The 27,836-nt window shown below is 44.9% G+C and overlaps 1 long non-coding RNA gene across 4 annotated transcripts; it reads right to left on the bottom strand.

Annotated features, from left to right (window-relative positions):
• Nucleotides 1-1,012: 1,012 nt before the first annotated feature.
• Nucleotides 1,013-27,637, bottom strand: LOC139273143 (uncharacterized). 4 transcript variants are annotated; one of them, XR_011595024.1, is made up of 5 exons: nucleotides 27,448-27,637; nucleotides 9,756-9,910; nucleotides 7,509-7,590; nucleotides 1,686-1,843; nucleotides 1,013-1,552 (listed from the first exon to the last, which is right to left on the bottom strand). It is a non-coding gene; the product is annotated as an uncharacterized lncRNA (long non-coding RNA). The 4 variants fall into 4 exon arrangements; XR_011595022.1 differs by lacking the exon at nucleotides 9,756-9,910; XR_011595023.1 differs by lacking the exons at nucleotides 9,756-9,910; nucleotides 27,448-27,637 and adding an exon at nucleotides 27,362-27,441.
• Nucleotides 27,638-27,836: the final 199 nt, after the last annotated feature.

The raw sequence follows: 27,836 nt of genomic DNA, 5'->3' as shown, positions 1-27,836 counted from the left end.
ATTTAAAAACGAGAACGATAGTCAACTATATGCCTTTGCATCGTTTGTGCCTCTAGTGAATTTAGGGAACAGCATGCGAGAATATTTGGCAGCAATGACTTATTGTAGTTAAACAGTTAGTGGGGAAAATTGAAAAAGTAAAAATGTACTAGGTTTCACCAGTGCTCTTACTGAAAGGTTCCATGTTTTCAGTCAACATTCTGGGATCTTTTTTAAAGTAACAAAATCTGCTTGAGGCAGACGAATAATATTAAGCAGCTGTGAATACCTATTGGCTCGGTTTCCACAGGGATGTAGCCTATTGTTTTTTGGCAAAATTTGAAAATTGGCAAAAAGTTAGTACAGCATCAATGCCTAGAAATTACTGTTGGTGTGCTTATCAGAGGTTAAGTGAGGGTTGCTTTAGATTTTTGAATATTACGTATCATACCTCTGTTGCTGCTATTTTATGGAGTTGTGTGCTTCAATACACACACAATGGACCATTCAACAAGGAAGCAAAATCAATAATACTGAATAGCATTTGTAAAGTGCAATAAGCAGCCATTTAAAGCTCTAAAACAACACAGGGCAGCTCAGATTATCTATTTACAGTTTCCCGCATCACTGGAGCCTTCCACGCAAAGGAAGAAAATCTTCTGCTCCTTCGAATATTGAAATTCATGCTAGAAGGAGCAGAAGATTTCGGAATCGCAAGGGATACAACTCCCTCAATATTTAGCTAGTCTGCGATCAAAGGCAGATGATCCTCGCTATCAATGCCCGGTATCCTGGCAGCTGCCACGATGCCTTCATCCTGTGGGAGAGCACTGTGCCACAATTCTTGCAGCCAGCGCATAAAGGCCGTGGCTGGCTCCTCGGCAACAAAGGATATGGTGTTGCCACCTGACTGATGACACCCCTCCACAATCCCACCACCCCTGCTGAACAGCGCTACAACAGCAGCCATATTGTAACCAGGATCATTAATAGAGCAACCCTCCGTGTATATAAATCACAGCACAATAATGTGAAGAATCTAAACTTTGTTTATTTAACACATAAACCATGGTGTGCTGAAAACAAGCACAATACCTTCATCCCCAACAAATAATCATACCTACAAGACCCCTTCAAACATTCTCAACGACATCCAAGTGCAACTATTTGACATCAGTTAATTTTCCAACAAGGTAGCCATCTCTGGTGACGAGTAAACAATTGTTTCTTCGTTCATCCAAATACAACAATTTACATCAGCTCATATTCCAACAAGGTAGCCATCTCTGTTGACTATCAAGCAATTGTTTGCTGAGTCATACAACTGCAACTAGTTATATGAGTTCATATGTTAACAAGGTGAGGATATGTGACCACCATCCCACATGTCTTTATTTGGACTTGTAGAGTGCTTTACCACCCCTTCCATTCTCCCCCTTCCACGCCTACTGCTCCTCCTCAATGGGGTCTCAGGACCTGCAGCAAGGTGTCTTCCTCCTGCTCCTCCTCCTCGGCAGCATCTCCACCAATGGAAGTCTGACGTGAAGGCCCCAATGCATCTGGGGTTGATTATCTGAAAGCACAAACACATAGAAGACTGGTTATCTACAAGAGAAGGAGGCCAGGAGTGGTGAAGTCTCATGGAAAGCGCTGAAGGATTGTGGTATCAGGTCTAAGTGGCCTGCCTGGAAAGGAACTGAACATACCGTCACTATCCCGAGGGGGTTTGACCTCACCCACCGCCAAGGCACCAACTTGAGCCCATCAGGGCCGAGACAATTTCCTCCAACGGAGTCAGGTCCTGGAGTTCAGAGTTCCCTCCTCCAGTCCTCACCTGCTCTCTGCGGTTGTGGGTGAGCTTCACCTGTAAGATTAAAGAGAACATCCGAGTTAGAGCCCTTCTATTAGTGCATCCTAAGTGCCTTACATAATTTAGTAGATGTTACTGTATGAGAGTATTCACAGCACGAGGTAACTTCCATTCACTGCGTGGACTTGCTGTGGCAATGCTTGAAATAAGGGACCAGTACCTAACAGTACTGGGGAGGCTACCGTAGTCCAGATGCATATGAAGACTGAGGAGTTAACAACATCAGGGATGGGTCTGCAGAACCGAGTAGGAGCATTAACACCGTATGCAGGCCCTTGCAGTGGCTTCAAATAGGAACCTTGCAATCTGGCCTCACCCACGTAGAGTATGGATTCCGAAACACGACACTGAGCAGAGAGTGCACATTGAGCTCAGTGCATAGCATGGTGACGTTTAAAATTTAAGATACTCCCCCTCACCAGCCGAGTCATGTTGTTCCACTTTTTTCGGCATTGAGTGGCTGTCCTGGCCACCGTGTCACTCGTAGAAACTTGTTCTGAGATTTCCCTCCATAGCCATCTGTACATTTGTGGTTGTGGTCTCCTCCCAGCTTCTGTCCTGAGCAACTCCCGCTGCCTCTCCAGGGCATCAAGGAGTGCATCCACGGCAGCGTCCAAGAACTGGTGGGCACGCTGACAAACTGCTGCTGCTAGGTCTGCCACGTTCACCATCTCAGTGAGTGCGGAGAAAGTGAATATACCCACGAGGCATTGAGGCGCCCAATCAACGCCTCAATGGAATCCAGGTGGGGCCACTATGTCTGTGGTGCAGCTCCAAATGCTGCTTAATGCCTGGATGTTGAGGCCCCGCTTAAAGGCCCACTTACCGCCTCCAGGTAAGTGTGCAACACCGTGATTTAACACTGCAATCCACTTTTCAGGCACCAAAATTAAATTTCACTTTTCAGGGCTGTGCCCAACGCCTGGCGGTAAAAAATCTTCTCAGCTGGTGACACTGCCTCAAAATCGGCGATACCAAATTTCGACCCCTATAGATTTTTAACTAAAACACCAATAACTTCCTAATTAATATACTTTTTAAATTATGTTCTTGATTGTATTTGTAGATGGAGTCATATTATTTAATTTTATTTAAATATTTCTTTGTTACTCATATATAACTTTTATTATATTATTGTACAGTGAAGATTCAACACCCACGATGTTAGATTAAACTTAAAATTTAATGTGGCCATGGTCCCTTTAAGGATCCTGGCTTAAAACGCATCATGAATTACGTCACCAGACCCGCTCCATCTAATTGGGCTGGGCAATGTGCTGGGTGCGCCCAGTTAAGGTAAGTTCATTTTCCACAGCAGGATGGAGCCAGCAGCAGGGTCGGGACCCGACATGGACATCAGCCGCACCGGACCCAGCAAGGTACAGAAAATTCCAGTCATTGTGTTTTCTTAGGAATAGAAAACCAGAGTCAAGCCCACCAGTGGTTTCACTCAGTCTTCCATTCCTGAGGAACCATTCACTACCATCATCTCTGCCTAGCACAATTACCCACACTCCGAGGATGCAGACAGAAAGATTGAGGAAGCACAGGGAGAATCACAGTGCACAGATGCAGAGGAGCAAAAACGAGTACCTGTTTCCCAAAGGTTCAGCATGGTTCATGTTCTTGCTGCATTATGGATTATAAACCAATAAAGGAGGGGGTGGGCTCAGACAGAGATAAAAATTAAAAAAGCCTAAAGAATGAAAAAAGGGATGAGAGTGAAGACCAGATCATCAATAGTCTTAAAGGTAATATAAATACTTCAGGTTCAGGAAATAACAACAAAATAACTGATCCAAATACAACAGAAGTGATAAAAAAAAACAATGGGGGAGAAATTGACCTGGTTTGTGCCGCCCATTAGAGGCGATAACAGGGCGCTATTGGGTTACCGATTGGGCGCGGTGAATTCACTGACACCCATGAACTTCCCTGGCAATTTTGCGCTGGCACTAACACTTACTACCTCTCTTTCTTGCGCCCCATAGATCGTGATGTCATCCGGTGCGCAGATATATCCGCTCCCACTCCCTGCAGCATCGCTGGGCGTCAACTACAGCTGCTGCAGGAGGCATTGTCACCTCGCTTGGCCACTTGGGGAGCGATATTTAAAGGCAGTGACGGTCCGGTAGGGCTAAATTTATTTCTATCCCCAGTCTTGTGCCTCTTGATTTGTTTTCGCGCCGCGATTCAGCAGTCCTCCACTCTCAAGAGTGCTTGGGGCTGTTATGCACGTAGCACAGGTCCCATGGCCCCAGAGATATGAAGACTGACTGAAACCAGCATTGGCCCTTCCCTATGCAATTTCTAGTCCAAGGAATATGATAAGGTAAAGTGTATTTTAAAAACATTCGGGCATAAGGGCAGGACAGGGTCTATTGCTAAATTAAAAGTTCTATGCACTAATGCATGTAGCATAAGAAATAAAATAAGTGAATTAGAAGCGCAAAAGGGTATGACATAGTGACCATAATTGAAACCTGGTTACAAGCTGGACATGACTGGGAGATAAATATTCCACGTTATAAGATCTTTAGAAAGAACAGGGAAATTGGGAAAGAAGGAGTAGCAATATTGACAAGGGAGACTATTAAAGCATTAGGAAGAAGGGATCTCAGTAAGGGTGAGCAGGCAGTAGAAACGCTAGGGATAGAATTGAGGAATAGAAAAGGATGCAAGACTTTGGTGGGACTTGTTTATAAACCTCTAGATAGCAATGATGACCAACAAGAGAATAGTCCATCTTAGATTTAATAATGAGTAATGAACCAGAATTAGTCAATAATCTAACGATAAGGGAATACTGAGCTGACAGTGATCATAATATGACAGAATTTGATAGGTTTGAGAGGGAGAAGGGTGAGTCACGAACCAAGGTTTTAAATTTAGGTAAGGCTTTAGAGGGTAAATTTAGAGGGATGAGGCAGGAATTGGCCATAATAGACTGGGCAGAACTATTGTCGGATAAAACTACAGATGAACAGTGGGTGGTGTTCAAAAAAATATTTTGTAGAATACAAGACCTGTTCAACACCTAACGGGCAAGCGTCCTACTTGTGTAATTAAACTACCTTGGTCAGTAGGGAAGTGAGAGATAGTGTAAAACTAAAAGGGCTTGTACATAGCCAAAGAACAATAGAGATCCTGTAGACTGGGAGAGATATAAAGTAGTAAGAGCTGCAAAAACGAATATGAGAAAAAGCTTGTGAAGGATATCAAGGGCAACACTAAAGGTTTTTACAAATATATTAAAAGAGGATGGCTAAGAGTAATGTGGACCTCTTAATGACAGTCGCAGGTGATATTGTAATTGAAATCAGGAAATGGCAGACTTACTAAATAGCTACTTACATCAGTTATCACATTAGAACATGCGGATAAAATACCAGATACAAGAAAAATTAAAAATAAATCAAGGAGGAACTAACTAAATTCAATATAAGTTTACAAAAAAGTGATGGAGAAACTAATGAGATTAAAGATAGACAAATCTCCAAGACCAGATGATTTTCACCCCAAGGTATTAAAAGAAGCAGATGAGGAAATTCTTGATAGTGATGATCTTCCAAAACTCTCTCGATTCAAGAATTGTCCCCTTGGATTGGAAAACTCCCAATGTCACTCCACTATTTAAGAAGGGTAGGAGAGATAAATTAGGAAATTATAGGCCTATTAGTTTAAAGTCAATTGTGGGGAAGTTACTAGAATCTGTTATCAGGGACAGAGTGACTCAGCATCTGGATAAATATGAGCTGTTCAAAGAGACATGTTTAATGAACCCAGTTGAATTTTTTGAGGAGGTAACTAATGTGATAGATAAGGGAATGTCTATGGATGTTATTTGTATGGACATCAGAAGGCATTCAATAAGGTTCCACATAAGAGGCTTTTAACAAAAATGAGAGTGCATGGAATTGGAGGCAACATATTGGCTTGGAAAAGGGAACTGGTTAGGAGTTAGGAGACAGAGAGTAGGAATAATGGCCATATACACTAATTGGCAGGATGTGACTAGTGCTGTCAGCCAGGGAAGTGTACTGGAGCTGCACCTTGTGACCATATTCATGCCGTATATCCAAGTTTGCAGACGACACTAATTTAGGAGGGTCAGTAAATAGTGTTGATGGGAGCAGGAAGTTGCAAAGGGACATTTATAGAATGACCTAGATATCTTGGTCGGCTTTTTCGCTGAGAATCGGGGTGCAATGCCCATTTTTTTCGCTGGGCAGTTTTTTCTTTTTTTGGGGAAGTTTTCGCCGACGATAATCTTGGGAATCTTAGCGGTCTTTTGGGTGGTAATCGGGCATTGGCGGGTTGTTAGGAAATTCTAGCCCATAGATTTTTGTTACGCAAGGGAATTAAGGGATACAGAACCAAGGCAGGTAGATGGAATTAAGATACAGATCAGACATGATCTAATTGAATAGCGGAATAGGCTCGAGGTGTTGAATGGCCCACTTCTGTTCTTAGAACTCATTCCGGGCCATTGTGTTTTGGACCCCGCCCCTGCTCCAGCTATCCAGTTCTCTGTGCGGTATTTAATTTGAAGTGCGCGTGAGCACTGGGATGTGTGCTGTGCACCTTAGAGGGAACAGTGCATGGCACACCTACCTGCCAGTTAGCTTCCTTTTCAAGCACCAGATCAACAGGGAGCCAATTGCAGAGCTTTGTCATCTAGCAAAGATCACCTGCAGCCAACCTGCAACCTGCTAGCCTCGCTGTATCAGCTAATGAGCATGTATCAAATTGATACACAGATTATGTGCGTACACAAATCTTTGAAGGTGGCAGGACAAGTTGAAGAAGGCAGTCAAAAAGGCATAAATGATCCTTGGCTCTATAAATAGAGACAGAGTACAAAAGCAAGGAAGTTATGTTAAACCTTTATAAATCACTGGTTGGAACTCAGCTGGAGTATTGTGGTCAATTCTGGGAACCACACTTTAGAAAGGATGTCAAGGTCTTGGAGAGGGTGCAGACAAGATTTACTAGAATGTACCAGGGATGAGAGACTTTATTTATGTGCAGAGACTGGAGAAGCTGGGATTGTTCTCCTTAGAGCAGAGAAGGTTAAGGGGAGATTTGTTCAAAATCATGAAGGATTGTGATGGAATAAACAAAGAGAAACTGCTTCCAGTGGCATAAGACTCGTTAACTAGAGAATACAGATTGAAGGTAATTGTAATTGACAAAAGAATCAGAGGCAACATGAGGGAAAAAAATTACACAAGTTATGATCTAGAATGCACTGCCTGAAAGGGTGGAGGAAGCAGATTCAAAAATAACTTTCAAAAAGAAGTTGGATAAATACTTGGGAGAAAAGTTTGCTGTGCATTGGGAAAGAGCAGGGGAATGGGACAAATTGGATAGCTCTTTCAAAGACATGATGGGCCGAATAGCCTCCATCTGTGCTGTATTATTCTATGATTAGTATGGGCAGCACTTTCATCTCCTTTACTATGAAGACCAGCAGCAGCAAGATACAGCTGTCCAATTTCACCACATTGCAGTATTTGTGACATTAGCTATATGGCCATCCGGCCAATAGGTTTCTGCTGCTCAAGCTGCTCCTCGTGTACTGTGATTCACTTTATGCTGCCTCTTTAAGCTCACTAATTGCATCCTCTGGGAAGTATGTAGCTCTACTGATACTTGCTAATGGTGATTAGAGAGATGTTGGGTGCTATGAGCTGTTGACTTGTGGGTCACTGACAATGCTGCAGGCTGCTCTTCGAGGCCTACAATAACAGAAAAAGAACAAATGTTAGAATGCTGGCTTCAAGAGACAACTTCAAGTAGAGCTGATGTTGCAATAGACAGTTTATGTACTCTTGTAACTGCTTATGTAACTGAGTCTGAATGGAAACAAGATACAAGTACAGGTTGATATTAGCTTTGAACTTGAGGGAGGCTTGCAGCTTCTCTTTCCTCTATTCCCTCCTACTTAAATAATGTCCAGAGTGGCCTCCTCAAAAGGGAGTCGAGGACTTCTGAGGGACAATTTTAACTTTAGGTGGAAAATAGGAGGGAGGTAGGCAAAGTGCATCTGCCGCCCACCAGTTTTTTCCAGCGCGAGGCCCATATCATTTTGAGGCCCAGATCTCATTTAGATGCTGCTGTTGCGGGGAGGGAACCTGGCACAGGTGCTAGGCAGGCACTCCGCTGCAGCTCACCGGTATTGGGGAGGGGAGGAAATCATATGGCTTTCATGCTGAACCAGCTAACAGTCGGAGCCTAGGGGGTTGGGGTTGAGGCGATTCCATATGGGTCTTGAACGAACTGGCAGCGAACTGGAGTTTTTCTTTGGGCCCCGGAGAAGAACTCCTACTGACCCCACCAAAAAAATTAATATTGCCTGGTTGGTTTCCAGCATTTCCATTAAGATCCACTGGTTAAACTGTTCAACACCTGGTACTAATAGGGGTAGTCTGTGCCTCGCAAGCTCTGCTCATTTGTATTTCAATTTTGCAGTTGATGTCTTAGGTATGTTATTGGACCCAGATTTGCAGATTATATGACCATCCAACTAAAACAGGAGGGCACTCCAACTGCCTATCTCAGGGCCCTATCCAAGATGGTGGTAGTGGTGGTGGAAGGTCTGAGGAAAATATGAAAAAATAGATACAGAATCATCGTCATCTGTTGCGTACTACACAACATAGCACAGCAGCGAGGCTTAGCTCTGCATGAGGAGCGAAGCACAGGGCGCACAGCCTCTTCAGATGAGAAGCAGGAGAAGGAGCATCAGCTAGAAGATGAGGAGGAGGAGCAGGAGGAACCAGAGGCCCAGATGCCACCAGCACCCGAGCACACTGCTGTCCAGGAAGCCAGGGTCGGCCTCATCGTGGCCAGATTTACTTAACTTCCTGCATTACACACATAGGGCTGCCACATGCTGTGCCAAATTCCCTCCCCGCAACAACACCATAAAGCATCCCTGCAAAGACCAACTAATTCCTTTCATACTGACCCCCATTGCTGGAGGGAAAGTTATGTCTCACCATTCATTCTAACTCATTAAGTCACTTCCAAAGTAGCAGACAAAATGGGCATGACCGTAAAGTGGTGAAAATAAAGTTTTATTTGTGACACAAGAGTAATGGAACCTTAACAGAAACACCCATGTGCTTACCCTTGTGCATCTATTTGTGTTATCTTTCTCTTCCGCGTGCTTCCACGAGGTATAACCCCTGTGGCTTCAGCAGAGGTAGAGGCAGCCTGCTCACTTCCCTGCTGCGACTGTGTAGACACTTTTGGCGGTGGTCCTCTGCGTTTTGGAGTCTCCTTCTGTGCGGGGCAGACTCGGTCATTGTGATCTCAGGAGGCATCTGGGACTCTGTCTGTGGGGGAAGCAATAGGGGAGAAATGGGAGTGCTTTGAGAGGAGCCCCCACTTCCATGTCCCTTCTTACCATCATCCCTCTCATGGGCCACCTGCACATCCCAGCTAGCAAAGAGCTGGAGCGCACCTTGTTGCACAACAGTGGCGACATGAGGACTCAAGTCTACGTTGACATCCCTCCTAGAGAAGAGGTCTATGAGCCTCTGTCATCTATTCTCCATCGAGTTCATGTGCTCCTGTGAGTGGTGCATTAGCTGCTCTTTGCAGATGACGATCCTTTCCATGGAAGAGGCTACAGTCGCCATTGCCTGCGACACGGTGGTGCTCATGTTGGGGATGGACTCCTCCATTCTCTGCACATTTGCAGACATCGTGGTCGCGAAACCTGTCAGAGCCTCTTGCACTTCTTCCTGCATCACCAGGATCGCCCTCTTTCTCAATGGCCCGAGGGTGAACGTCTGCATGTAGTTGAGCAGAGCTGGGAGACTCCTGCACCCTGCGGGGAGGAGCCTTTCCTGCAGTCACGGTCTCCACCATCTCCTCTTGCTCACTTGTGACTTACCAGGTGACAACACTACTTTATCTTGCCAAGGTGTGCATATCTGCTCTGGTGCTGGGTGCACTTAGATCTGGTGACAGTGCACCCTCAGAGGCTGGAGGCTCCTCTGAGGAGTCATCATCCTCTTCCTTCTGGACAGTGGGGGGCTCTTTATGGACCTGTGGGAGAGTAAAGAGATGATTTAGAAATGTCAAATCAAGAATGGGTAATAATATCATTATGCACATGGCTCCTGACATCAGTCCCCATATGACTGACTGCTATATGCCATGTGGCTATATGAGAGGTAATTCTGTCACCAGGTTGCCTAGAGGCAACATAACGAGGGCCACCTGTAGTTCTTTCACTCTCCCTCTTATTATAGGCTCTTTTCTTCTACAAGGAGGGAAGGAAGAGATGCTTGAGTGGAGGTGTGGATTACATCTTGAGGGCGAGTATGAGGGAGTGTGGTGCCAATGCCAAAGTTCCAATGCAAAGTGGCCTCTTTGTGTGTTGTTAGTTGATATGACTGCATTCGGATGAGGGTGAGTAGTCAGATGAGGATGTGATAATGTAAATAGAGAGAGGGATGGGTGGACGTGCAAGATATGTTGATGTGAGTAATGATGTGCAGGAGTAGGCTTGGGAAGGCAGAGTGATGGAGATGTTGTGACAGGCACAGCAGGATGAAGTTGAGTGTGGCTTTGCACCCATCTTTTCTGATATAAGATAACTGAAGTGCTTCTGGCACTGCACCCATGTCCTCCTCACAACATCCCTGCTGTTCGCCTCCTCTGCTATCTCCAGCCAGGCTCTTTTGGTCTCCTGGGGAGGTATCTTGCGCAGATCGGAAGGGAAGATGATCTCTGACTCTGACATGCTCTGACTCCCTCCACAATCATATGTAGGGAGTCATCTGAGAATCTGACTGTGGCCCTCTGCCTCTGTGAAGCCATGTATGCAAGCCTGAACAAGACCCAAATGCTGAAATGTACTGCCTGCACACTCCTAGATAAACCTTTCAAATGTAATCTGGCCAAGGCTTCTATAAATATCCCAGCTAAAAATGAGTCAATGATGACGTCATCAGACCCACACCATTTAATAGGGCCGGGTTACATGCAAACCTGCCTTAATAGGTGCCATTAAGGGAAAGTCACTCTGAGGAGCGCGAAGAAAAGAACGGGGATTGGACCCGCCAAGCCAATCACCCACCCCTGGCCTGCTCAGGTAATGAAAATTTCCAGTCATAGTTAATGAAATTCCCAAAATGAGAGCAAGAGCAACCGACATTGTTATTAATGTAACAGAAGAAATCAGAGGAGCCTGCCTATGACCCAGACAAAGAATGTTCGACAAAGAGACAGGCATTGTTGAGATCCTTTGCAGATTGTCATTACAATACCTTTTACATGAATGGCGTGGGTGGAATTAAATGAGAAATTGCTCAAGATGAGGAGGTTGGTGGTGGATGGGAATTAGTTGGGCCGCTGATCAACAAAGAAGTGGAGAGTCCATACCACAGGCTGTCCTGGTGAGTGAGGTGTGGAGCAACTGCACTTCCGTGGTGAAAAGAAAATCATTGGGGTTAGAGAATATGGAATTGTTCGAGGCAGAGGGCATCTGAGGAGTTATGGATGTAGGTGGGTAGAGACTGGGGCAGAACTTTCACCTGCTTCTTACAGGCAAAATAATTGAACGATTAGAAACATAGAAAATAGGTGCAGGAGTAGGCTATTCGGCCCTTCGAGCCTGCACTACCATTCAATATGATCATGGCTGATCATGCGACTTCAGTACCCCATTCCTGCTTTCTCTGCATACCCCTTGATCCCTTTAGCCATAAGGGCCACATCTAACTCCCTTTTGAAGATATCTAACAAACTGGCCTCAACAACTTTCTGTGGTAGAGAATTCCACAGGTTCACAATTCTCTGAGTGAAGAAGTTTCTCCTCATCTCAGTCCTAAATGGCTTACCCCTTATCCTTAGACTGTGACCCCTGGTTCTGGACTTCCTCAACAATCGGGAACATTCTTCCTGCATCTAATCTGTCCAATCCGGTCAGAATTTTATATGTTTCTATGAGATCCTCTTTCATTCTTCTAAATTCCATTGAATATAAGCCTAGTCGATCCAGTCTTTCTTTATATGTCAGTCCTGCCATCCCGGGAATCAATCTGGTGAACCTTCGCAGCACTCCCTCAATAGCAAGAACGTCCTTCCTCAGATTAGGAGACCAAAACTGCACACAATACTCAAGGTGTGGTCTCACCAAGGCCCTGTACAACTGCAGTAAGACCTCCCTGCTCCTATACTCAAATCCCCTCGCTATGAAGGCCAGCATGGCATTTGCCTTCTTCACCGCCTGCTATACCTGCACGCCTATCTTCAATGACTGATGTACCATGACACCCAGGTCTCGTTGCACCTCCCCTTTTACTAATCTGCCTTCCTGTATTTGCCACCAATGTGGATAACCTCACACTTAGCCACATTATATTGCATCTGCCATGCATTTGCCCATTCACCTAACCTGACCAAGTCCCCCTGCAGCCTCCTAGCATCCTCCTCGCAGCTTGCACTGCCACCCAGCTTAGTGTCATCTGCAAACTTGGAGATATTACATTCAATTCCTTTGTCTAAATCATTAATGTATATTGTAAATAGCTGGGGTCCCAGCACTGAGCCCTGCGGCACCCCACTAGTCACTGCCTGCCATTCTGAAAAGGACCTGTTTATTCCCACTCTTTGCTTCCTGCCTGTCAACCAGTTCTCAATCCACGTCAATACATTGCTCCCCAATACCATGTGCCTTAATTTTGCACACTAATCTTTTATGTGGGACCTTGTCAAAAGCCTTTTGAAAGTCCAAATACACTACATCCACTGGTTCTCTCTTATCCACTCTACTAGTTACATCCTCAAAAAATTCTAGAAGATTTGTCAAGCATGATTTCCCTTTCATAAATCCATGCTGACTTGGACCGATCCTGTTACTGCTTTCCAAATGCACTGCTATTACATCTTTAATAATTGATTCCAGCAATTTCCCCACCACCGATGTCAGGCTAACCAGTCTATAATTCCGTTTTCTCTCCCTCCTTTTTTTAAAAAAAGTGGGGTTACATTAGCTACCCTCCAATCCATAGGAACTGAACCAGAGTTCATGGAATGTTGGAAAATGACCACCAATGCATCTACTATTTCTCGGGCCACTTCCTTAAGTACTTTGGGATGCAGACTATCAGGCCCTGGGGATTTATTGGCCTTCAGTGCCTTCAATTTCCCCAACACTATTTCCTGACTCATAAGGATTTCCCTCAGTTCCCCCTTCTCACTAGACCATCAGTCCCCTAGTATTTCCGGAAGGCTATTTGTATCTTCCTTAGTGAAGACAGAACCAAAGTATTTATTCAATTGGTCTGCCATTTCTTTGTTCCCCATTATAAATTCACCTGATTCTGACTGCAAGGGACCTACTTTTGTCTTCACTAATCTTTTTCTCTTCACATATCTATAGAAGCTTCTGCAGTCAGTTTTTATGTTCCCTGCAAGCTTACTCTCATACTCTATTTTCCCCCTCCTAATTAAACCCTTAGTCCTCCTCTGCTGAATTCTAAATTTCTCCTTTACTGCTTTTTCTGGCCAATTTATATGCCTCTTCCTTGGATTTAACACTATCCCTAATTTCCCTTGTTAGCCACAGTTGAGCCACCTTCCCTGTATTCTTACGCCACACAGGGATGTACAATTGTTGTAGTTCATCCATGTGATATTTAAATGTCTGCCATTGCCTATCCACCGTCGATCATAAAAATTTACAGCACAGGAGGCCATTTTGCCTGCACCGGCCAACAAAGAGCTATTCAGCCTAATCCCACTTTCCAGCTCTTGGTCCGTAGCCTTGTAAGTTAAGGCATTTCAAGTGCATATCCAAGTACTTTTTCAATGTGATGAGCCTTTCTACCTCTACCTTTTCAGGCAGTGAGTTCCAGACCCACACCACCCTCTGGGTGAAAAAAGTTCTCAACTACCCTCCAATCCTTTTACTTTAAATCCATGCTCCCTGAATATTGACCTCTCTGCTAGGGAAAATAGGTCCTTTCTATCCAGGCCCCTTATAAGTTTATATACCTCAAACAAGTCTTCCCTCAGTTTCCACTGTTCCAAAGAAAACAAATTCAGCCTATCCATTCTTTCCTCATAGTTAAAATTCTCCATTCCTGGCAACATCGTCCTAAAACTCCTCTGTACCCCATCTAGTGTAATCACATCATTCCTGTAATGTGGTGACCAGAACTGAACGCAGTATTCTAGCTGTGGCCCAACTAGTACTTACTAATACAGTTCAAGCATAACCTCCCTGCTCTTCTATTCTGTGCCTCAGCTAATAAAGAAAAGTATCCCATATGCCTTATTAACCACATTATCCACCTGTTCTTCTACTTTGAGATGTATGGACATCTCAGGATCCTTCCATTTATTGTGTATTTCCTCACACTTCTCCGGATTGAATTCAATTTGCCATTTTTCTGCCTGCCTGACCAATCCATTGATATCTTCCTGCAGTCTACAGCTATCAACTATCAACCACATGACCAATTTTTGTATCTTCTGTAAACTTCTTAATCATGCCCCCTACACTGAAGTCTAAAACATTGATATATACCACAAAATGCAAGGGACATAAGAACATAAGAAATAGGGGCAGGAGTAGGACACCTGGCCCCTTGCGCCTGCTCCGTCCTTTAATAAAATCATGGCTGATCTGATCATGGACTCAGCTCCACTTCCCTTCCCGCTCCCCATAACCCCTTATCGCTTAAAAATCTGTCTATTTCCGCCTTTAAATATATTCAATGACCCAGCCTCCACAGCTCTCTGGGGCAGAGAATTCCACAGATTTACAACCCTCGGAGAGAAGAAATTCCTCCTCATCTCAGTTTTAAATGGGTGGCCCCTTATTCTGAGACTATGCCCCCTAGTTTTAGTTTTCCCTATGAGTGGAAATATCATCTCTGCATCCACCTGGTCGAGCCCCCTCATTATCTTATATGTTTCAATAAGATCACCTCTCATTCTTCTGAACTCCAATGAGTATGGGCCCAACCTACCTTCATAAGTCAACCCCCTCATCTCCAGAATCAACCAAGTGAACCTTCTCCGAACAGCCTCCAATGCAAGCATATCCATCCTTAAATACGGAGACAAAATTGTACACAGTACTCCAGGTGTGGCCTCACCAATACCCTGTACAGTTGTAGCAGGACGTCTTTGCTTTTATGCTCCATCCCCTTGCAATAAAGGCCACCATTCCATTTGCCTTCCTGATTACTTGCTGTAACTGCATACTAACCTTTTGTGTTTCATGCACAAGGACCCCCAGGTCTCTCTATACTGCAGCACTTTGCAATTTTTCTCCATTTAAATTATAATTTGCTTTTCTATTTTTTCTGCCAAAGTGGATAACCTCACATTTTCCCACATTATACATCATCTGCCAAATTTTAACTCACTCTCTTAGCCTGTCTATATCCCTTTGCAGATTTCTTGTGTCCTCCTCACAATTTGCTTTCTCACCCATCTTTGTATCATCAGCAAACTTGACTACATTACACTCGGTCCTTTCTTCCAAGCGATTAATATAGATTGTAAATAGTTAAGGCCCCAGCACAGATCCCTGCGGCACCCCAGTAGTTATTGTTTGCCAACTGGAAAATGACCCATTTATCCTGACTCTCTGTTTTCTGTTAGTTAGCCAATCCTCTATCCATGCTAATATATTACCCTCAATCCTGTGAACTTTTATCTTGTGCAGTAACCTTTTATGTGGCATCTTATCGAATGCCTTTTATAAATCCAAATACACCACATCCACTGGTTTCCCCTTATCCACCCTGCTCGTAACATCCTCAAAGAACTCCAGCAAATTTGTCAAACATGATTTCCCTTTCATAAAACCATGCTGACTCTACTTGATTGAATCATGCTTTTCCAAATGTCCTGCTAATAATGGGTTCCAGCATTTTCCCAACGACAGATGTTAGGCTAACTGGTCTATTGTTTCCTGCTTTTTGTCTGCCTCCTTTTTAAAATAGGGGCATTACATTTGCAGTTTTCCAATCCACTGGGACCTCCCCAGAATCCAGGGAATTTTGGTACATTACAACCAATGCATCCATTATATCTGCAGCCACTTCTTTTAGGACCCTAGGATGCAAGCCATCAGGTCCAGGGGACTTATCCACCTTTAGTCCCATTATTTTACCGAGTACTGCTTCTTTAGTGATAGTGATTGTTCCTCCCTCCCTATTGCTCCTTGATTACCCACCATTGGGATGTTTTTAGTGTCTTCTACCATGAAAACTGATACAAAATATTTATTCAAAGTCTCTTACATTTCCTTGTTCCCCAGGGACCTAACACTGAGTCCTCCGGATCCCCACTGGAAACAGCTTCCCAGTCACAAAATCACCCGTCGGCCATTAGCCTTTGCTTCGTGCCACTGAGCCAATTTTGGATCCCACTTGCCATTTTCCCTTGGATCCCATGGGCTTTTACTTTTCTGACCAGTCTGTCATGTGGGACCTTGTCAAAAGTCTTTCTAAAATCCATGTAGACTACAACAAACCCGCTACCTACATCAACCCTCCTTGTTATCTCCTCAAAAAATTCAATCAAGTTAGTCCGACACAACCTCCCCTTAACAAATCCATGTTGACTATCCTTTGATTAATCCGTGCCTTTCTAAATTACGATTAATACTGCCCCTCAGAACTTTTACAATAATTTGCTAACTGAGGTTAGGCTGACTGGCCTGTAACTACTCGGTCTATCCCTTTCTCCCTTTTTACACAGTACAGCGTTGGCAGTCCTCCAGTTTTGGGACCACGGGTAGGGACTCCCTCAGCTAGTACTTCCCACTCTTAGCTCTAAATGGTGATTTAGCTAGCCAGTACAATGGGAAAGAAAAGGCATGTCAAATTCCATAACGGCTCATGTGGACTCCAATGGTGATGTCCAGGTCTGGTAAATGGTCTGGACCCTCAAAGAGGAAATTTTAAAAAATCTTGCTGGATCAGCTCCTTTGCTCAAAACTGATTGGAGTGATGGCAGGGTCAGGATACCTGGACAAGCTCTCGCATATCCGAATGGATGCCCGAGTTTCCACTGACTCTGCAAAGTCGGGGGGGGGGGGGGGGAATCAATATTGGAGGACACCAGCGGGCATGGTCCTGGAGTAACCAACCGGGAATCTTCACCCCTGGAATTTTCGGGCCATATTCTTCAATTGTTATACTTTATATACCATGGGTAGCTAACAACCCCAAAAGAAGGGTGGGGTGAACCACAGTGCTGTCTCTCCCTTTCAAGATATTTCCAGTGAAACCATTCATCCTTTTCCTCCTCCAGCCAAAAATCTTCAGTTCACTCATTCTTGCCTGAGCCATGCTGTTTATTTTGTGCTTCAGCTGATGCTTTTTCTCAACTAGTACTGTACAGTGCTGACAGACTGAATTATTTTGTCACACTATTAAGTGTTCTACGGTGTCAATTTTATGCCAGATTTGTTAATGCTTATTGTAGATGTTTTTAAATGAGGATAAATGATTAAAAGGTTAATGGATGCCGTTTTATTGTCTAGTGGGCATTACTAAGCCTGCAGCTAAAGTAGACGAAGATCCAGCGTACCTACTTAAATTAGGTAGGAGGAGGCTGAAGAACCTTAAAGAAACCAATTTGAAGAAAAATAGCAGGTGATCACGTGTACGCAGATCATGGATTTGGTGGCTATGCCTGATAGATTGCGCCTTGCAATTAAAAAATTCCAAAGAAAGAAGAATGATTCATCCAGAAACTATATACTTATTTTCCAAAACCATTTGGGCACAGGAACAGACACATGCCTAAAAAAAAAGTCCATGTGGAAACAGGGACATGTTTGCGTACTCATGGACTGTTCAGTTGTCAGCTGTGTATGCGCAAACCCCTTCCTCCCGGAGTAAAAAATGACTAAAAGATAATTCAGCACCAATTAAAAACATAAATCAAAAAGGAGAAAATATCAATAATAGTAGAAAAAAACCAAGCCCATAAAAAATAGGGCATAACTGCATGCATATAGAATCATAGAATGATACAGCACAGGAGGTGGCCATTTGGTCCATGTTACCTGTGCCGACTCTTTGGTAGAGCTATCCAATCTACCCACTCCCCTGCTCTTTCCCCAAATATACTTGAAGAACACCAAAAAATAGAGGAAACAAACACAAAAAAAGTCAGAAAGAAATGGGCCCTGTGGAAAATAGGATTTATTTTCAGATGTAGTCTGTGCAGTCAGCCAAACAAGTGAAAATATGGCAGAAATATGCATAGGTCACACATTGGGATGCTTGACTGTGATGTGAAAGTGTGATACTGGAAATGTGATGGACAAAGCATGCACTATATCATGATATAAGCATAGCAGCATTAAATGTTGCACAATTTTATAAGGACACGAGTTTTGTACCATGAATTTCTGTGTTTGTTCCCACGATCGTCCACCGTAACTCAGGTTTTCTGGAGTTTCGACAACTCTTCCACTGATGTTATGATTTACAAGCAGGAGAATTCCTGCGGAAATTCACCCATAATGTCTTATTCTGGTGTTAAATTGTCGGTGTCAAATGGATCAGAACAATAGAGGAAGCAGAAGATGGTGGCAAAAAACAAGACACAAAGGGTCGAAGCCAAGGCCCTTCCAAAGGACTGCCGATGGCCGCCGAGAGACCAGGCGATACTTTGCCTGGAAGATTCCTCTAAAAAAAAAGGTGGCAGTACCACCCGGCGACCAAACAATGGCTTACACCATCAATCTGGGCGGCAGCGGGCGGGAACTCTCAATTTCGGTGGCAAAGGCTCTTGCCGCCCAAGTGCTGCCGAGGATGGAAGGGAGGGTGGAAGAGCTGAAAATAAAAATCATAGCAAACAAAAAAAACCAGAAGATCTTTAGGGGAGCCCATACAGGTAAGTCGCTGTAAATTTTTTTTTACATATGTTCACTAACCTTTTTTTTCCATTCTTCGTACCTACCGTCATGGTTAGAACAGCCTCCACCCAGCAGTCCTTCTACCTGCTGGCGTCGACTCCTGCCCACACCAATCTGGCAGCTCGATGGGCGGGAGGCCATTTACACTACTTGGCCACCAGAGGACATTGATGAGTGGTACTCCCCTTCCGCCTGCTCTAGCCCAAGTGGAAAATGGCAGAGAGAGGAAAACGACTGCAAAACTCAGTGGCAGTAGACGGTAATGCCACCAATATCGGGGCCAAAGAATAAAGGCAAATATCAGGTAGCAAAATATTACAACCAAACAACTAACAGCAGACATAGAAAAAATATTGTTGGTAAAAGGAAAAAAAATCAAACAGATGGTGGAATCATCCAGAGTCACTGCAAGATCATGCAGGGTGAATGCAGAAAGCAATTATGCTCAGAAAGCAATCTAGCTTTATATGCAGACCCAGTGATATACAATTCTCTATGCTCCGCAGTTAAAGGAGAACGTGAGCTTGCCCTCCAGACAGTGGATTCCTGCTACCAAATTGTCACCATCATTATCATCATCATAGGCAGTCCCTCGTAATCGAGGATGACTTGCTTTCACTCTAAAAGTGAGTTCTCAGGTTGCTGTACAGTCTAATGCGGGACCTACAGTCTCTGTCACAGGTGGGGCAGACAGTGGTTGAAGGAAAGGGTGGGCGGGGAACCTGGGTTGACTCACGCTCCTTCCGCTGTCTACGCTTGGTTTCTGCTTGTTCTCAGCGATGGGACTCGAGGTGCTCAGCGCCCTCCCGGATACTCTTCCTTCACTTTGGGTGGTCGTTGGCCAGAGAGTCCTAGGAGTCAGTGGGGATCTTGCACTTTATCAAGGAGGCTTTGAGGGTGTACTTGAAACATTTCCTCTGCCCACCTGGGGCTCGCGTGCCGTGTCGAAGCTCCGCGTAGAGCACTTGCTGTGGGAGTCTCGTGTCGGGCATACGGACAATGTGGCCCGCCCAACGGAGCTGATCGAGCGTGGTCAATGCTGGGGATATTGGCCTGAGCGAGAATATGGTCATTGATGCGTCTATCCTCCCAGTGGATTTGCAGGATCTTCTAGAGGCAATACTGGTGGTATTTTTCCAGTGTTTTGAGCCATATAGGAGGGCGGGTATCACATATTGCCCTGTAGACCATAAGCTTGGTGCCGGATTTGAAGTCCTGGTCTTCAAACACTCTCTTCCTCAGGCGACTGAAGGCTGCACTGGCACACTGAAGGTGGTGTTGGACCTTGTCATCAATGTCAAAGTCTGTCAACCGTGAGGGATTATGGAACATCCTCCTCCATTTCGGCTGCCCTCAAAAGTTTGTCACCTCCTCCGTCTGAGCCACGAATGACATGCAAGCCGTGATCCTGACCAATGGATCCACCACAGACCCAATCCACATCCAGACCGGGGTCAAGCAAGGCTGCATCATCACACCAATGTTCTTTTCGATCTTCCTTACTGCAATGCTTCATCTCACCCTTAGCAAGCTTCCCGCTGGAGTGGAGCTAAATTATAGAATAGATGGGAATCTGTTCAACCTCTGCCACTTCCAGGCCAGATCCAAGGTCATCCTATCCTCTGTCCATGAACTACAGAACACAGATGACACTTGCGTATGCGCACACTCGGAGGCCGAACTCCAAGCCATCGTCAACACCTTCACCGAGGCGTACGAGAGCATGGGCCTTGCGCTAAACATCCGTAAGACAAAGATCCTCTACCAACCTGACCCCGCCACACAGCACTACCCCCCAATTATCAAAATCTACGACGAGGCATTGGACAACTTGGACCATTTTCCATACCTCGGCAGCCTACTGACAGCCACTATCAAATGCTCTACCTGACTTGTACTCTGTCATTTCACATATGCTTCCTTTTCAAAAGGACTGTAAATCTACTAGGGTGGATGTACCTGTGCTGGTGCTTATGACAATTGGAGTGAGTGATGTATGGTTCTGTGAGGTGCAAGCTTTTTCCATTTCAGTGTGACCCATGAAAACTTCTTGGGAGATGCCTATAGAACCAGAAGAGGCACAAATATTAGAATGCTGCTGGAAAACACAATTTCAAACAGAAATTGAATATCAATATACAGTGTGCCATTGTGTTGTTCTTGAGTGTGCCTGTCTGAGAGAGGATGAGAGCGAGCAAGTAGAGGAGAAATAATAATAGAAATGGTTTTAGTCCATAATGGTTTTAATAGGAGGCCTCTGGCTTCACATTCCCCTACTTCATCCTCACTGCTGGACCTAAGAAGAAAATAATTTACTATATGGAGGCAGAAGGAGGTTAATTTAATCTGAAAGGGCTGCGTGCAACCTGGAAGGGTCGCTTGTAATGTCATTGTGCCTCTTCCGGATGATGACTCAGGAAAATAAGGGAGGATGTGCATCAACAATATTGCAGCCTCTTCAACGTGGCATTTAAATGTTTCCATCTACTTCAGGAGGAAGCAGTCTGTCCCACCTAGAGGAATCCTGAGACATGCACATGAAGCACAAAAGGCGCGGTGACATGGCGCACATTTTCCTCTACTTTGCACCTATGAATTAAACATACCTAGGGTGCAAATAACAGATCAAACCTATGCCATCTCTCTTAGTTAAATATTTATCAGCTAATAATGTGAAATTTTAAATCAAAATTCATTCTGCAGTTTGTTTTAATAATTTGGAAAAATTCAAAAAAGAAACTAAAAATTGTTTTGCAGACTAGGTGCCTGTCTGAGAAGTAAATTATTTTCTTCTTAGGTCCAGCAGTGAGGATGAAGTAGGGGAATGTGAAGCCAGAGGCCTCCTATTAAAACCATTATGGACTAAAACCATTTCTATTATTATTTCTCCTCTACTTGCTCGCTCTCATCCTCTCTCAGACAGGCACACTCAGTGAGCATATTGTGTAATGACGAGTGTGAAATTACAACGCGATAAGTTTTCAGAATGGCAGGCAGTGACTAGTGGAGTGCCGCAGTGCTCAGTGCTGGGACCCCAGCTCTTTACAATATATATTAACAATTTAGATAAAGGAATTGAGTGTAACATCTCCAAGTTTGCAGATGACACTAAACTGGGTGGCGGTGTGAGCTGTGAGGAGGATGCTAAGTAAGAGGCTGCAGGGTGACTTGGACAGGTTAGGTGAGTGGGAAAATGCATGGCAGATGCAGTATAATGTGGATATATGTGAGGTTATCCATTCTGGGGGCAAAAACACGAAGGCAGAATGTTATCTGAATGGCGGCAGATTAGGAAAAGGGGAGGTGCAACGAAATCTGGGTGTCATGGTTCATCAGTCACTGAAAGTGGGCATGCTGGTACAGCAAGCAGTGAAGAAGGCAAATGGTATGTTGGCCTTCATAGGGCCCAAGTTTCGGGCTGCGCCGTTTCCTGGACGCCCATTTTTCGCTCCAGAAAGTGCGCCTAAAAAAAATGTACCTATTCTCTGGCTCCCTGCAGGCCCTCTGGAGCTGTGCGCTACAGTGGGTGCGCATGTGCAGTAGCTCCAGGCACCCAAAACTGTGGGAACGGCCTGAAGCCCGAATGGCCTCACTGGGGCTGCGTGGATAAGGCTCCTTCCACCCGACCCGACCCCCGCTCTTCCCCCGCCCCCCCCGGCGACCTGACCTCCGCTTCCTGCCCCCCGCGTCTCTCTCTCCACCCCACCGGACCTTCGCAACTCCCCCTCCCCCGAGATCCGACGCCACCTTCCTGTAAATCCAGCCCGAAGTCCAGGGCCCGGCCGTTCAGCCTCCTTCTCTCCCTTCCCCCCCCCCCTCACTCCTTCCCTCCTCTCTCCTTCCCTCCCTCCCCTCTCCTTCCCTCCTCTCTCCTTCCCTCCCTGCCTCCATCCTCTCTCCTTCCCTCCCTCCATCCTCTCTCCCTTCTCCTCCCCCATCCCATCCTCCCCACCTCCTCCTCCTCCCCCACCCCCCACTATCTCCCCCTCCCCCCCACCCCCCTTCTCCCCCTCCCCCCCCTTCTCCCCTCGCTGTCAGAAACACAGACACTGACAGACAGAGAGTGAGAGACACACACAGACAGACAGAGAGATAGAGACACTGACAGAGACACACTCAGGGGGCCGTCCCAGCACGCTGTTGGAGGACTCCCGGTGCTGCAGTCGGTAAGTAGAAAATGTTTAATTTATTGATTTTAAAATTTTTTTTAATTTTTAATTAATTTTTTTTGATGGATTTATTGGTTGATTTATTGATGTATTTATCATTTATTATTGATGATGGCTCTTTATTTGTAAAACTGAAGTGTTTAATGTTTGTAAACTTCACTTTAAACCTCCCCCCCCCCATTCCCTACGCCTAATTTGTAACCTACTCCTGATTTTCTAAAGTGTCGACAAGATTTTTTTGAACGTACAAAAATCTTCACTTACTCCATTTTAAGTTAGTTTGGAGTAAGTTTTCACTGCCTAAACTTTGAAAACAGGCGTAAGTGGCCGGACACGCCCCCTTTTGAAAAAAAAATTCTGTTCCAAAGTGAAACTGTTCTAACTGACTAGAACTGGAGCAAACTAAATGCCGAGAATTCAAATTTCTAAGATACTCCATTCTAAACCAGTTGCTCCAAAAAAACAGGAGCAACTCAGGCCAAAACTTGGCCCCATAGCTCGGGGATTTGAGTATCGGAGCAGGGAGGTCTTACTGCAGTTGTACAGGGCCTTATTGAGGCCTCACCTGGAATATTGTGTTCAGTTTTGGTCTCCTAATCTGAGGAAGGACGTTCTTGCTATTGAGGAAATGCAGCGAAGGTTCACCAGACTGATTCCAGGGATGGCTGCACTGTCAAATGGAGAGACTGGATCAACTGGGCCTTATTCACTGGAGTTTAGAAGGATGAGAGGGGATCTCATAGAAATGTATAAGATTCTGATGGGACTGGACAGGTTAGATGCAGAAAGAATGTTCCCAATGTTGGAGAAGTCCAGAACCAGGGGACATAGTCTTAGGATAAGGGGTAGGATATTTAGGACTGAGATGAGGAGAAACTTCTTCACTCAGAGTTGTTAACCTATAGAATTCCCTGCTGCAGAGAGTTGTTGATGCCAGTTCATTGGATATATTCAAGAGGGAGTTAGATATGGCCCTTATTTCTAAGGGGATCAAGGGGTATGGAGAGAAAGCAGGAAAGGGGTACTGAGGGAATGATCAGCCATGATCTTATTGAATGGTGGTGCAGGCACGAAGGGCCAAATGGCCTATTCCTGCACCTATTTTCTATGTTTCTATATTTACATAGGCAAAATCTATTCCAATAGCAGAGGAATTTATTAGGGGAATAAGTTGATACAAAAAGTATGACAAACATGTGGCAACAGGAAAGCAAATGGTAGAGACAGGAAGTACATAAGATTTTTAATAAGATACTAGTCCAACTCCTGTGGTATTGCACACTGCAATTGTAGTCTTTGACTGAAACAGGGTGAAAGAGCAGTGATAATTGCACCAGCATGTAATTCAGTCCCTATTTTTGTCTTTCCATTATAAATTCCCAAGTCCACGTTTAAAAATAAATGTAAAATGGCAATACAGGGTATAAATATATGGTGTTGTATTTACAGCCAGTGGTCATAAGACTGACTAACAGTTAGGATAAGTAATTTTCAGAATTTCTCAGTAGTTTCTCATAGGTAGCTTGCTCGACACTTTCCTTTCTTTTCAGATGGCCCCTACATCTTCAGGTCTGAATTGCTCCTGTTTATTTTGAGCCAATCAATAAAGTGTTTCAAGAAAAATCATGATAGAAACATTCTACAGAATGTTTTGTTTCAGATTTCCAGCCTCTGCAGTATTTACTTTTTATTTTCTGCTACAGAATGTGTGCGTATATGCAAGATTTTATAGCTGGACCTGTACTAGTTCTGTCACTTGTGTTTATTTTTCCCCAAAATATATCTAGTGCATTTATCAAGGGTGTTTTTTTCTAGATAATTTATCTAAAATAGGGTTAGCTAGATTTTAAAGCCCAATTGGATAATCGCATATTTCATGATTAGTATTGTTTATTTTTTTAAATAATCATAAACCAAATCTTTAACATCATTGCTGAATAAGTATAAATTACTCAATTCCAAAGTAAATTACATTAAAATTCCATTATCCCCCCCGGTAATATTAGACAAACATTTAGGGGCCGAAACTGCCCCCTCCATTAGCTTCATTACCGCTTCTAAGTTGCAGGAATGGAGCGGAGAGGCCTCACCGACGGGGGGCAGACAGATGGGCTGACCTGTCCGAAATTGCCCCTGGGCGGGAGCAGCGGGAACGGGTTTCCGCTCCGCCTGTGTTTCCGCCGTGTCGGGTATGTGCCGACCCCTTACCAACTGGTGGCGATCCCCGCGGGAGCAGCGCCGCCACTGGTCGGTGCCACTGACAGCTTTCCCTATCGGGAAGCTGTCTGTGGCTGGGCGGCGTGGTCACCTTTAAAGGGTTTTATTGTCGGCCAACTGCTGGACAATGATGCCCACGATTTTGGTCGGGCCGCCAACAGGCAGCTTGGCACCCCCTCTATTGTGCTAGCCACACAGCTTTCTTTGCCCCATACTCACTATTCCTCTGTAAACTATCATCTGAACAACCCTTTCCCAAGTTATAAGATCCACCGGACAAATATTATTCTCCAAAGAATGTTGTACGTACACGAGAGGAAGATCAAAGGATCATGAAAAGATTAAAGGATCCCTATAATATTTTTACGATATAAGAAGAGGCACATTGGGGGAAAAATGTGTGTTCGCCAGCAAATTTGCCTGTGTTACTAGGAACTGCAGTTAATGGCCACTGGAAATGGCCACAACACTAACCAAGTGAAATTGGTCTGGGCAGCACTCACCTGGAGGAATCCGGAACGAAATTTCTGTCCAGGTCTGGTGTTGCAGCTTCTCACAGCAGCTGTGAGCGAAGCTCGCAGGGAATTGTGGGTAATGAAGAGGGATTTTATGGGGTCATGCACAGTGAAGCAATACAAAATAAAATGCAATCAATACACTTTTCAGCCCTTTCTGCCTTTTAAGAAACATTTAATACTTAAAAGCTCCAAATGTGAATATTCAGCTGTTCAAGTTGAACTACCTTCCTAACCTCAACAAATGGGAAAACTGCCTCAGCACTATCAGAAATGCCTCAGTAAGCCGGGGAAGGGGCACCAAGGGTCTCACATGCAACACTCCAGCTTTGTGCAAGGGGTCAGCACTGCAAGAACAGCCCTCTACCCACAAGGGCTAGTAGGCGCTCCAGAAAGAACGATGTGGGACCACATCACTAAAACTGTTACTGCCAGCAGTGTTGCCTCCACCTCCTGGCTCTAGTGTTCAAAGAAGCTTCATGACCTCAGATCACTGGTCAAGGTCAGTGAATGCATCTTCAAAAGCTGCCTCCTACCAACTGCACCACTAGCCTCGTAAACTGCTCAATGCACAAACCCCCAGTCACTCACCTACCAACAATCTGCACCAATGTTGAGGTACATCTCCCATTCCTAGTCTCACCTCACCCCCTTGGAGGAGACAGTGCAGGCCAATCTTGGCAGGGGCATGTTTGTGTCCTTGTCCAGCAGCGGAGCTCAAAGGATACAGGTGCAGGTATCCTTGTATGCTATCCTCCTTCTCGCATACACATCTTGCTTTCCTGCCCTCCCTTCCCCGTCAGCACATCTCCACCCTTGTGCTTTCCTCATTTCACACACCCAGCCAGTGGGTCAGCAAGAGGTAGCCTGCCCAGCCAGTGGGCCCACAGACAGATGATTCCATCCCGGATATCCCGGTCACAAAGAGGCTGTCTGGGATGCAACCTTCTGTCGGATTCCTCCTCTTCGGCTTCCTCCTCTTCTGTGTCTTCCTTTTCCCTCTGCAAGCGGATGCTGTAAATGTGAAATGACAGCATAAAATACTGGAAATACTCAGTCGGTCAGGCAGCGTGTCGACCTTAGACGTGAACTCTGTTTTTCTCTCCACGGATGTTGTGTGGCCCGCTGAGTATTCGCAGCATGTTCTGTCTTCTCAAAGACCCCCATTTACCATCCGAGCTCTTGCAAACATCCAGCAGCATTCTCTACACACTTAAAAATCTTTTCACATCTATTGCAGCAAGCAACCACTTCAATAACATTTTTTAAAAGTTCAAATACTGAAATTCAAATTTACCTGAATGATGTGTGTGTCCCTTTAAGAGCTGCAGAGATCGTCACGATCAGCCAGCCTAGTTTGCTTACGACCCAGCGCTGAATTCAGCGCTTCGATCGAAGTTCGCGTTGGTGACGTTAAGTCGGCGTTGCATGCCGATTGACATTGCGCTGCCATCTTTTTTTTTGCAGGCGCTGTAGTGCAAAGGGAGAGCAATATGGTGGCCGCTGCGGGACCCGCCACAAAGTGGCAAAAGAGCAGTAGCTGCCATTTTATGGTGCTACGGAGTGGCGGTAAGTACATGAATTTCTAGCTATCTTGAAATAAACACCCTGTAATGACTATTCGGGATTCCGATGATACACATTTAAAACTTACAGAAAGTTGCTTAGAAGCTTGTACTTTTTGCATAATTCTTACATTTTTTAGTACCTATAGATATCATAGTGGTGTTCAGGAACGATCATTGTGCACGATGCCGACTACCAGGAAGTTGTTCTAATTACCTCTATCTGCAAAGTCGAACTTGCCCCCTCAATATTTATGTAAAATAGAACCTGTCTCTCCTACCGAACACGTTCAACGCGCTAATTGGTTTGATTTTTCTTGCAGTACATGTGCAGTTATTGTAATGTTGGAGTTATGTTGCTTTAATGTTGTGGCGGGCTGGATCAACTCGGGCGCTGCGGCCCCGACACATCACGTGACTCGATGTAACTAATCGGAAGCGGCGTGGGCTGTGATTGGCTGAGGCAGATGCGTGCTGTGATTGGCTAATGCCAAACGGGCTATGATTGGCTGAGGCAGGTCCATTCTGTGATTGGCTAATGCTGGCACGGGCTGTGAATGGTTGATGATGGTGCGGTCTGTAAATGGCTGATGATGGCACGGGCTG

Source organism: Pristiophorus japonicus, chromosome 9 (assembly GCF_044704955.1).
Source record: "Pristiophorus japonicus isolate sPriJap1 chromosome 9, sPriJap1.hap1, whole genome shotgun sequence".
Classification (NCBI taxonomy): Eukaryota; Metazoa; Chordata; class Chondrichthyes; family Pristiophoridae; genus Pristiophorus; species Pristiophorus japonicus.
The sequence above is the reverse complement of the archived record's forward strand: the minus strand, read 5'-3'. Positions and strand labels throughout refer to the sequence as shown.